The sequence below is a fragment of the Dioscorea cayenensis genome, chromosome 17 (genome assembly GCF_009730915.1).
Source record: "Dioscorea cayenensis subsp. rotundata cultivar TDr96_F1 chromosome 17, TDr96_F1_v2_PseudoChromosome.rev07_lg8_w22 25.fasta, whole genome shotgun sequence".
In the NCBI taxonomy this organism is placed as follows: domain Eukaryota; kingdom Viridiplantae; phylum Streptophyta; class Magnoliopsida; order Dioscoreales; family Dioscoreaceae; genus Dioscorea; species Dioscorea cayenensis.
The window spans coordinates 7,874,902-7,886,407 of record NC_052487.1 but is presented as its reverse complement, the minus strand read 5'-3'; positions in this window follow the sequence as shown (position 1 = coordinate 7,886,407).

The window sequence follows — 11,506 nt, the reverse complement described above, 5'->3', positions numbered from 1 at the left end:
TTTCTGGCCTAGTTGTGAACTGAGTATCGCGCTCTTGCCCTTGCTGTTGCAGAGGTTTTATGTGTGACAACTCTTCTTCATGATCTTAAGATTTCTTTGCAAAGATCATCCTCTCTTGCTTTAGGACAATAAGAGTGCTATCTTTTTGAGTCATAATCCGATGTCTCACAAATCTGCAAAGCACATTGTTGTTACTATCATTTTGTGCGTGAACAGATTACTTCGGGTTCTCTTCACAGTCAGTTTGTTCCTTCTCATTTATAGGTTGCAGACATTTTCACTAAGAGCTTGTCTCACTCCTTGTTCATTTTCTTTTCGCCTAAGCTTTCAGGTCCGCCTCCTCACCAACGATCACCGCACGACGAGCACCTGGGTGGGGTGGGGTGGGTGGGTGTCAAGGGACCAAGTCATCCTTGTTTCTAGGATTTATATCATGTCTAACAAAGCTTTTCACTTGTAGGATTTGTTCTTATCTCAATGTAACCAATCTTGTATAAGTGTACTCTTTATATATATGAAATATAATGCATGGAAGATGGTAAAGGGGCATGAAAGTTTTTCAAAACATTCTCAATGTCTAATAGGGCAAATAGAATGCTTTTTAATTCATAAACTAAAACATGCAAGAGTTGAAAGTGTTCATGCAAATACATAATGGCTAGAATACTATCTCCACATCTTATTAGCTATTCTATCCCTTAGCTCGACCTAATCGCTTTGTTCTCTTTTGAGTCGTTCTCCTCACGAACAAGGTTGAGATACAAAAACATCATTGTCTTGTGTTCCTCTATCACAAAAATATTGGATCATTCGGGTCAACAGTTGCTATAATTGTGAATGATACAACATAAAAGAACCCACAAAACTTGAGTCTAGAAAGGGAAAATGGGCGGGATGTCAAAATTTTGAATTGATTCTTTAATATCGCAAATGCTCGCTCAACATGTGATTGCAACATAGAGTGCCTTAGGTTGAATAACTCCTTTGGCTTCACGGTGCCCTTCCATTATGTCCTTTTAAATAGTATTGAACACCTCAGTAAGGGGCTATGAACCCATTCATGGTCGTATAACCCTCATCTGCCAAGTAATATTTCTCAACAAGAATCCACTATGATGAATCATAATTCAATTGAAAAGGTAAAGATCTAAAAGGTAAAGACTAGATTTGCAACCTTCTATTATCTTGAGGCCCTCGGGTTGTGGTTGTGATAGTGCGTCTCTTAAGATGGTGAAGTCATTTGTGAACCCTTCCCTACCCTTAAGCACGTAGGTGAACCTGATGTCGGGGTTGACAACCGCTAGCACGGTTTGTGTTGGTCCTTTCCAACCACTAAAATGTGGTAACTCTAGGTGGGAACGGTCGCATCAACATGCGTACCATCCAACAACTTGACACAGTCCTACACGACAAGTAAACATTATGGACATATCAATTCGATTTAGTAAGTGTCTAGAAAATTTTCTTTCAGATTATGAAGTACTTACTTTGAAGTGAGGATACCAATTTGAGTTAGCTTGAATCTTGGGGTGACAAGTCTAGGTAGGAGGTTGTACAAAATCATCACATAGTGCACATACGGCTCTTAAAACATTATTAAAATATCTGCTAATTATTTTTTGGACCATAAGAACTCTATTTTCACGGTTCTATTCTTTGTATTGCGTCCAACTATGTGTAGGAAAATCACCACTTGCTTTTCTATGGCAACATGTCTTGTATCCGAAAGCAGGTGCCTATCATGCATAATGGAGGTTAAATGCATGAATGACCCTACATCCATCCTAAGGTAACTAACACAATAATCTTGTCCACCCCTTAAGATACATTTCATGTGGCACTTCCTAGTTAGATCTCTGAAAAGCGAAGGCCATCGAGACCTTGACACCCTAGGTTTATACAATTCTTCGAACAAAAATACAACAATGACAACAATTGTTGTAAATGCAATCGCCAAGGTATAGCACGCCTCATTAGTACCCAACTATGCATCTACACAAAGTGATGAACAAGTGACGATTTGTGCAACATATCCTTTTTGCATTTAAAATTAATTTCCTAACCTATATGCAAATGCATGAAGATGTTGACATTCATAGTTTGATAAGAGAAGCATGCAAACCTAATTGTGCCCTCAATTCAATCACAGTTTAATATGGACATAGCATTGCATATGAAGAACAAATTCTACACCATCCCAACAAAGTATAGAAGGAATAAAAACATAAGTAAATTATAGCATGCACTATCGCAATAGAAAAACTATTCCACAAAAGAAATAGGGTTTCGTGCATAGAATAACAAAATTACCAAAACCTCGCGATAAATATATGGACTCGCATTCAAAGTATCCCTGCAGAGGGGTTAGAATCCATGTAGTACAAATTGAAAACAAGTGAGAAAATGAATTAGCAAACCACTAATATAGCAAAACCACATAGACATATTAGAATTAAAAAACTAAGCAGATTTTGTACGAAAATTCGATATGTAACAAATAAGAAATATAGTAATGAGCCATGAATATAACAGACTGAAATGACAAATTGGAATCCAAACACAACCAATTAAGCAACAGGTCCAGAAAAAATAAAATGCAACCACCAATGCAACACATCAGGAATCTTATGGAGGAATCAAATACATTAACACTAATGACATGGTTTACAAATTTGTTTCACAAGCATAGGCAAACAACAACTTCAAAAGAAAATTGATTGAATTAAACATCTAATGGAACCTTTTGTAATAATTAAAAGCATGAGTCATGCATACAATATCGAAGGAAACATGGTGATGCATGGCATAGCAAAGCAAAAAATTTACCAAAAAAACATGAATAAAACAACACATCATATGTACTGCAAAGAATTCATGATTCCAACTTCATGTAAATAAAGAATGGTATCCAACCACAGTTAAAACAACAGAAAGGAAAAAACAAGAAAGCAAAACTAATGAGAAACTTTGAGAAAACAACACATCATACATCTTTCCAGATAAGCATGAACCCAACAACAACACTAGAGACAATGGGCCCTAAGTAAATGCAAAACATATCAAATTATAAAAATCATGAAAGAAAGAATTAATCATAGATGCAACATAAAAAAAAAACATAAATCTACCATTAAGGTATAGGAATATGGAAGCCAAGCACAACTGAAACATCAAAATATAGTGTAAAAAATCATGAAACAAGTAACACATCATATACCTTGCCAAACAACCGTAGTACTGGATTGAAATACAAAATGCAAGATCATAATTTTAAAAACCTTTTAACAAGCAAGGGATCACAAGTCAGATATTAAAAAAATGTATGAATGAGTCAATATGCCAGAAAAACATGGTGCTCTATGGCAGATCAAAGGAGAAATGGGGGAAAAAACAATAACCAAGCAACATAAATTAGATCTGACTGGAAAACATGTGAATTCAACATCATGTTGTGGAAAAATGGTATCCAAGCATAATAGAAAGAGTAGATCCAAATTAAAAATGCATGAAAAAAACAAGAAATCTGAAATCTTGCAAAAATAAACATAAACCCGAGTAAATTATACAGCAGATCAAAATAAATAAACTGGAATCATGGGTGAAATCATAGATATGGCATTAAGAAGACATGACCCAAAGAATATCGTCTGAAAACTTGATGATATATGGCAGATCAAAAGGAAAAAAAAACTTCCACGAAAACATATCACAGATTTGGCAACATAAACCCACATATTTAAGAGCATTAGACGAAACCATCGCTTACCATCACTGCATCAAGCCTCCAAATATTGACCATAAAGGGAAAAAATAATAAAAACACCAAGAGATAAAAAAAATATGGGGGAAAGACCCAGATACGAAGTTGAAAAAAGGATTAGGGTTGAACCATAGAAAAACCCAACCCTAGAAAAACCACAACATCATCGCTCGTGAGAATGGGGGATGTTGGAGATGCGAGGATGCATTACCTCAGGTCATGGATGAAACAAGCGAGCTAACTCAAAGTCAGTGGGGAAGACAAAAGACCCACAAGTGGAGTGAAAAGCCATAAACACAAAGGGGAAAGTGAAGTGGCGGGGAAGACGAAAGAAGCAGTGAGCGGAATGAGGCCTGGCAAATCATGTGGGTTGTAAAGCTCACTTCAGCCATGTATGCGAAATCCTAAAAACCCCCACTTCCCTTACTTCTTTCTTGAAGTGGAACGGGTGAATTCGGTCGATAATGGAGGTGTCACATCACCACTTTGGCCACAAAACCGGTGAAACAAACAAATTAAAGTGGGACAAAAAAATCACCACTACATACCACTTCAGTGCTCGAATTCAATGAAACAAACCGCCCCTAAAGCCGCATGTATTGACAAGAGTGGAGAATGCATCTAGTCAAGGGTCGGAATTACATAAATAACCTTGCTTAAATTTAATAATCAAAATTAATTTGATGAAAACATTTTAGTCATTTTATAAAAAAATATTTTGTCATGTACAAAATACCACACAAATATAATAAATTAAACAAATGATATAAAATATGCAAAAAAAAAAAAGGAAATTATTTTGGACACGCTTGCATAAGTGGGTAATGGTTAACATGCTATCATAAAAAATGATTTACCTAGTTCAAAACACTTCTTTTTTATAATTAATTAATTAATTAACACTGAAAAAGTAAATCATCGTAATTGGTGCATCTCTCGTCCCCTTAAATGAGAGGCATTTGTTGTCTATTAGTAAAAAAATATTAACACCCAAAAAGTACTCCCTCCTTTCTTTTTTTAGTTGTTACGCTTTTGAACTCTTCTCTCTGCTCCTTTTTTTACTTGTCACATTAGAAATTTTAGCAAGATTAAATGATTTTAAATTTACCCTTTAATTTAGTGTATGTATAATTTTCAATAAATCACAATTAACTAAGTATTAAATTATATACTCCGTTAGTGGGGTTTTAAATAGGGGTAGTTTTGGAAAGTAATTGAATTTTTTATAAAATATAAGTAATCAACTAACTTTAACCAACTTTTCTTAATCAGTGTGAATTATATAAATGTGACAAGTAAAAAAACGGAGAGAGTATTAGTGTTGGTGCATCGTTTGTTTTCTATTTTTTTGTAGTGACTTCATGCCGTTGAAAAATCATTCTTCAAAAATTAATAAAAAAATAAATTGAACAATTCATAAGTTATAACTTAGAGCATATATATACTCTAGAATATTTTATATTTGATAATTAAGTAAGCTACAAAGGTAGATAATTAGTATTTTAATTAAGACATGAGAAAATGAATTATAAGTCCTTGAAGGTTTCAAAATATTCCAGACTAACCCTCTGACATTTGAATTTGCCTCGATCACCCCTCCTCGACACCTTTACTATTCGCCTAATGTAGCTCACTCTGTCAGTTTATTCTATCTTACAACATATGTTTTTAACTTAATAAAGGAACTGATAAGAAAGGGGAAAGAAAATAAAGTCCCTGGGTAATAGCCTCGAAGGTAATAATATACCCAGGGATTTTATAATCCCTCGCTAAATAGAAACGAATTATTCCGTGGGTAAATAATAAAGTCCCTGGGTAATTAATGTTAATCAATTCATCAAAGACAAGGAATTTGCTTCGAAATATTTCTCGGCAATCTCCGGGTAATTTAAGTTAATTGATTCATCATAGACAAGGAATTTGCTTTCAAACTTTTCCCTCGAAATCCCTCGGTAAGTTTAGCAAGGTATTTTTCATAGGTAATCCGTTGCTAAATTTTCAAAAAATTAAATGTTAAGTCCCCCGAGCAATCCCTCGGGTAATATTTACTAGGATTATTTCTGGGTAATTCCTTAGTATTTGATAGAGCAACAATGAATTATAGCCTTGGTAATCCCTTGCTAAATTTACTTAGGAATTATTTTATGGGTAATCTTTTAGGTAATATAATTTGAAAAATAAAAATCATTCCCTGGTAATCCCTCATCGATATAAAAACAAAATTTTAATTATTTATTTAAAAATTATATTATAAATAATAATACAAAAATCTGTATTAAATCATTCATCTAGAATAATCAATAAATTTTAATACAACATGCTAAAAATAACAATTGCAATATATCATAACCAAGTACAAAAAATTATATTAAACATTGTCAAAGTCCTTAAAAACAACACAATTCATATTCAAAAATAAGTGCAAGTACAATAACCAACATAAGTGACAAGTAATAAAACTCAAATGTATCACAAGCAAGCAACAAGAAAAATGAGGCCTCAGGTTTACTGAGGTTCATGTAACGTTTAACAACATGGTTGAGCTTTAGGTGATGTTTCCGCCACATGTTTGTAGGTCGTTGTCGGCCCCCAAAGAACTCATCGAGTGTGTTAATGCTAGAGAGTTCGGAGAGTTCATGCTTTTCTTTTTCAGTCCTTTTATTCTCTTTATTAAAGTCCTTGACTGTGCCTTTTTATTCTTTATCAACTCCATTTGCAGCTTCTTTCTTCCGATCCTACTTTTTTTCATCAAAATCACCAACTTTAGCTTATTTTGTGCATTATAATATATATATACATATATACATAGAACTAGAACAAGAATAGAAAACACTTCAAGACAAAATAAAAGAAACGGAAAAAGAAAAAAAAAAGAAAAAGAAAGCAATTGCACTAATCGCGACCGATCTTAGAGAGTGAAAAGAGTCGAGAAAAATAGTGTTGTGAGAGAATGACCTTAGCAATCTGGGTCTTAAATAAGAGAAGGATTAATTCCCTATTTTGAAAGATAATTATGCTACAAAGATCACAAGATCTTTATTAACATGTAAATAGGAAAGACATACATGTTTCAAAGATCACAAGATCTTATTAGCATGTAATTATGGAAACCATAGAGCATTGGCTCTACTTCCTTCTAGATTTAATTAACTTGTAGAACTGATCCCGAGGCATCCTTGTTCTGGTGATAATTAATAATGTAAATAAATAAGATTATTAAATGAATAGTTTCTAAATTACTCATAACATACGGAGTGGAGTTTGGGAATCTGGAATGGGATATTTATTGTGGAAAATAATTTTGAAAAAGTTATATATACCTTAAATAAGAGTTATTTTAAGTAATCAGTTATTAGTTGATTTTGATTATTCTATTACCTTGGATGAGGCCTATCACACAAAATATTTCACTATATATTTTTAAACACACTAGTAAAACTTTACAGTTAAATGTCTAAAATATTAAATATGAATATGTGCAAAATTTTAAAATTTTAAATAATTGACATTATTGAGTTGCATGAACTACAAGCTCAATCTAAGTTTACATCTACGAGAATCAAACAACATATGAATCCAATTGAATTATTAAGAAAAGAAAATGATGATCCTCGTAGATACAACTCACTTCAAAATGCTCGAGATGAACAATGATGATCTCGTAATCACAAAATCATTATTAAGAAAAAGAAAAATGATGATCTCATAATCACAAAATCATCAATTATACCATACTTTTTCAAAAATGCCCTTGAATAAGCCTCGTTGGTTTAGCATCAACAAAAATAAAAAGAATAATATCTCGTAAATCAAAAACAAATTGAAGATTACAATCATTATTACAGTGCAAAACTTAGAGATATAGTCAAAGTTCTAATAATCTAACACCCTAACAACAAATCATTAGATCACAAAGGTAGTACGATTGTACCCAGCCAATAACAACTTTTAATGCCAATATCATTATTGCCTTTCCAATGGAAATTATGGAATAATATAAACTCTTATTGATTTATGTAAAAAATCGTGGATGCTAAAATAAGATAAAGCTTGCAGCCAAATTCATCTATCATGGAACTTATTCAATGGTATCATACTTAAGCTTTGTGTAATAAAGCGAATTCTGGCACACCACAACATGATAGACATTATAGAAGATCAACAAAATATGAAGATGAAAACTAAAGGATTCAAATATTCAGTGATGAATTCAAACAAAAATGACAAAAGAAATAAACGAACTCTAAAATCAGAATATCAAAGAAAAACAAAAAACCCAATGATAATAAATATTGATAGCATTTACGATCTTCGGGTCTCCAAAACCAAAGATCATCATTTTCTTAATAATGTCGTTACAGGTGTTGAAATTGGTTCTACTCAAACCAATTCCAAACTTCTTCGAGGGATCATTGATTAGACCAGCAACTATACATACCAAGGGCTAGCTTACAAGAGATGAACAATATAATTTTATATGCTCAAGTTGTAGAATGAAGCTTTATTTTCATTGGCACTCAAAAATAATTGAACTCCCTCACTAATGATGTATTGAGTTGTGACCATGCTTTTTAGTTGAATTGAATCCACACTAATTATCTCCAATGGATAATTAGTATATGTGTGAGAAACTAGATGTCAAGTACCCTGAAAGAACTAAGGTAAATAGATAAAATATATAATAAAATGGTGTAGAAGTAGTGCTCCTAAACATTGCATTATCAACAATACAGAGCAAGAAGTAAGTCGCTTGACATACTAGTTATTGATTACAATGTATATATAAAGATAGTAGTATTCTACATTAAAAATCATACGCAATATAATTAGAAGTTTATCAAACAAAGCAACAAGAAATATACAAAGACATAATCTCCACAAGAAAATTTGGCATTTGGCATAAATTTTTGCAGTGAATCTTGACAAAGGAAAGTACACATACCTTGTTCTTCAAGCTCTTCCTTCAAATTAGGATGTTGCTGAGCATCTTGAACGGTTTGATTTGGAGTCTCACCATTGATTCCTACAATGTGAAAAGATGAGAGACCGCAATTCCATATATGGAAAAAAATGGCTTCACAAGAGAACTTGAGACTATGGAAGGGTAACTAAGAATGAATCTATTTCTTCCAAAACATGAATATCCTATGGAAAAATCCACAACAAAATGAAAACAACATGTTCCCACATTTCAGTCAAATATGTGTATAAATATGAAATTAAACTCCAAAAAAAAACACAAAATGGCTTCATAAAAGAGCTCAAGAACAATGAAGACTCACCTAATATAACGTGCATCTCAATCAACCTTAGCAACCAAACAAACAGTAACTATTATGAATTCACGTATCTAACATTAAGTGTCAACTCCTAAAGTATCGATTGTAGTAAGTCCATGATGATTCCCAATGAAACAAGGCAAATTCTGAAGAATTAATTAACAACAGACATGAACTAATTCTCACTTGATTCACCAGAATATAAACTTATTTTTATTAAATAAGGAAAACAAGCTAAACTTTCATGTGTGAACATTACATTGATGAATAGTTGAGTGGGAAATGGGTCTCACGACCACATTAGATAGCCTAGATAATGCAGTGAAAGCAAGGCTAAAAGCATGGGTGAAGTTATTAGGATGGATTGATTAACATTAATTACCTGTGGACTTTATTATTTACCCACGGAATAATTCGTTGCTATTTACGAGGGATTATAAAATCCCTGGGTATATTATTACCCACGAGGCTATTACCCAGGGACTTTATTTTCTTTCCCCTTTCTTATCAGTTCCTTCATTAAGTGAAAAACATATGTTGTAAGATAGAATAAACTGACAGAGTGAGCTACATTAACTGAATAGCAACGAATTGATTAACATTAACTAAATGGACCACGAGGCTATTACCCAGGGATGTCAAACATATGTTGTAACATAGCCTAGATTCTTTGTCTTTGATGAATTGATTAACATTAATTACCTAGGGACTTTTATTATTTTACCCACGTAATAATTGCTGTTATTTAGCTTAGGATTATAAAACTGGGTATATTATTACCCACGTAGGCTATTACCCACTGAGGCTATTACCCGTAAAAATAAAGTCCTTGGGTATAAATTCCTTGTCTTTGATGAATTGATTAACATTAATTACCCTGTGGACTTTATTATTTACCCACTGGAATATTTCGCTGTCGCTTGGTCTCGACTATCCCTTTTCTTTTTCGCCAATGTAGCTCACTCTATCCCTAGGCCTGGAAAGAAAGGGGAAAGAAAACCATATCCAACACCCATGAAGGAACTGATAAGAAGAGCTAAGGAAAAGAAGAGAATCCGCAAGAAAAATCCTTTGCTCTGATGCTTGAACTCCCACCGGAGAATGGCCTTCTTGTTCCCGACCTCAATGAGGTGGCTAAGCAAGTCTACCATGCAAGAGAATCACCGCTTTCACGCCTCTTTGCTCATTGATGGTGAGGTCGCCATTCCTGCCAAGAAGTGTAAATTAAATTCTTCAATTCTACTTTACCTTGTATAATATTGTTGAGAATTGACAAGTGCCATTTAGTGGGACATGTATAGCGAAACATTAGGAAGAGTTAGAATAAACCAAACTTTTACACGATGGATCCGCCATAATAATGCCTATTCTTTATAAATAGTAAGACTAGTGAACATATACTCAAAGATATCTAAAGGTCAAATTTATTCCAACAATGTCTAAATGTTTTATCTCAACGAAGTGTACACTTGCTTCATTTCTTGTGTAATTTTTAGATTGCCCAAAAGCTTCATGGGAAACACACTTGCCGCCTTTGTAAGTTTTGCGCAGAGGTTCACATTGGACATTGTGGCCATGAAATAAGGAGTTGTGAGGGCCGGAAAAGTGGATCAAGGAATGGTATCCATGTTTGGAGGCGAGGTGGGATCGTAGATGTTGTCGGGCTTCCCATGTTGTTTGTTGGAAAATCTTATCTGTTGTTGGAGCAGAAACGGGAAAGGGATGACAGAAGACTGAGGCGTGCAAGAGCACTCGCCCCAGAACAAATCCCGCCTCCTTTTGGCAAAGGCGATAGGAAACCCGGGACGGCGTTGTTCTCCGTGATTAATCAGTCTCGCCTCTGCTCACGCACTGCATCAGAGAACAAGCAAGCGAGCGCTCAGAGAGAAAGAGGAAAAGATCAAGATTATTCAAATCCGGTGATGGTTTAGGTTTTAATATTAGTGGAAAGGCGGCAAGACAGATGGACACGGACGGCGAAGAGGCATGGCAACGGGCGGTTCTCGGAAGGGTCACGGCGAAAGGTGAAGAGAGACGGCCGGAACCGATGAAGCAGTTTAAAAAGGCGCAAAAGATTAAAAGTTTAAAATATAAGATAAAGGGCAAAAAGGTAAAAATCTATTGCGTGATCGCACCTCACAACCGTGCATTCCGTGTCCGCACCATGCGCCTACGTGAGTTCAGAATTTCTAAGCTAATTTCAATCCAAACCCCTCGAAATTTGCACTCCTCTCATGCTCACAGAAGAGAGCATAACCACTAAAAAAAAGTTAAAGGATAATGAATAGTACTATATATAAAGTGGATGAAGTTCTTGTAGCTAGGCAATGCTAGACTAAACTTTTGAGTGGGAATGTTTTAAAACAAATACGGGCCTAAAGTATATGGGCCCTCTAACAACTCCTCCCCCATTTCAAAAATATTCGACAAAGAGAAAAGAAATGGAACAAAATGAAGATAATGCATC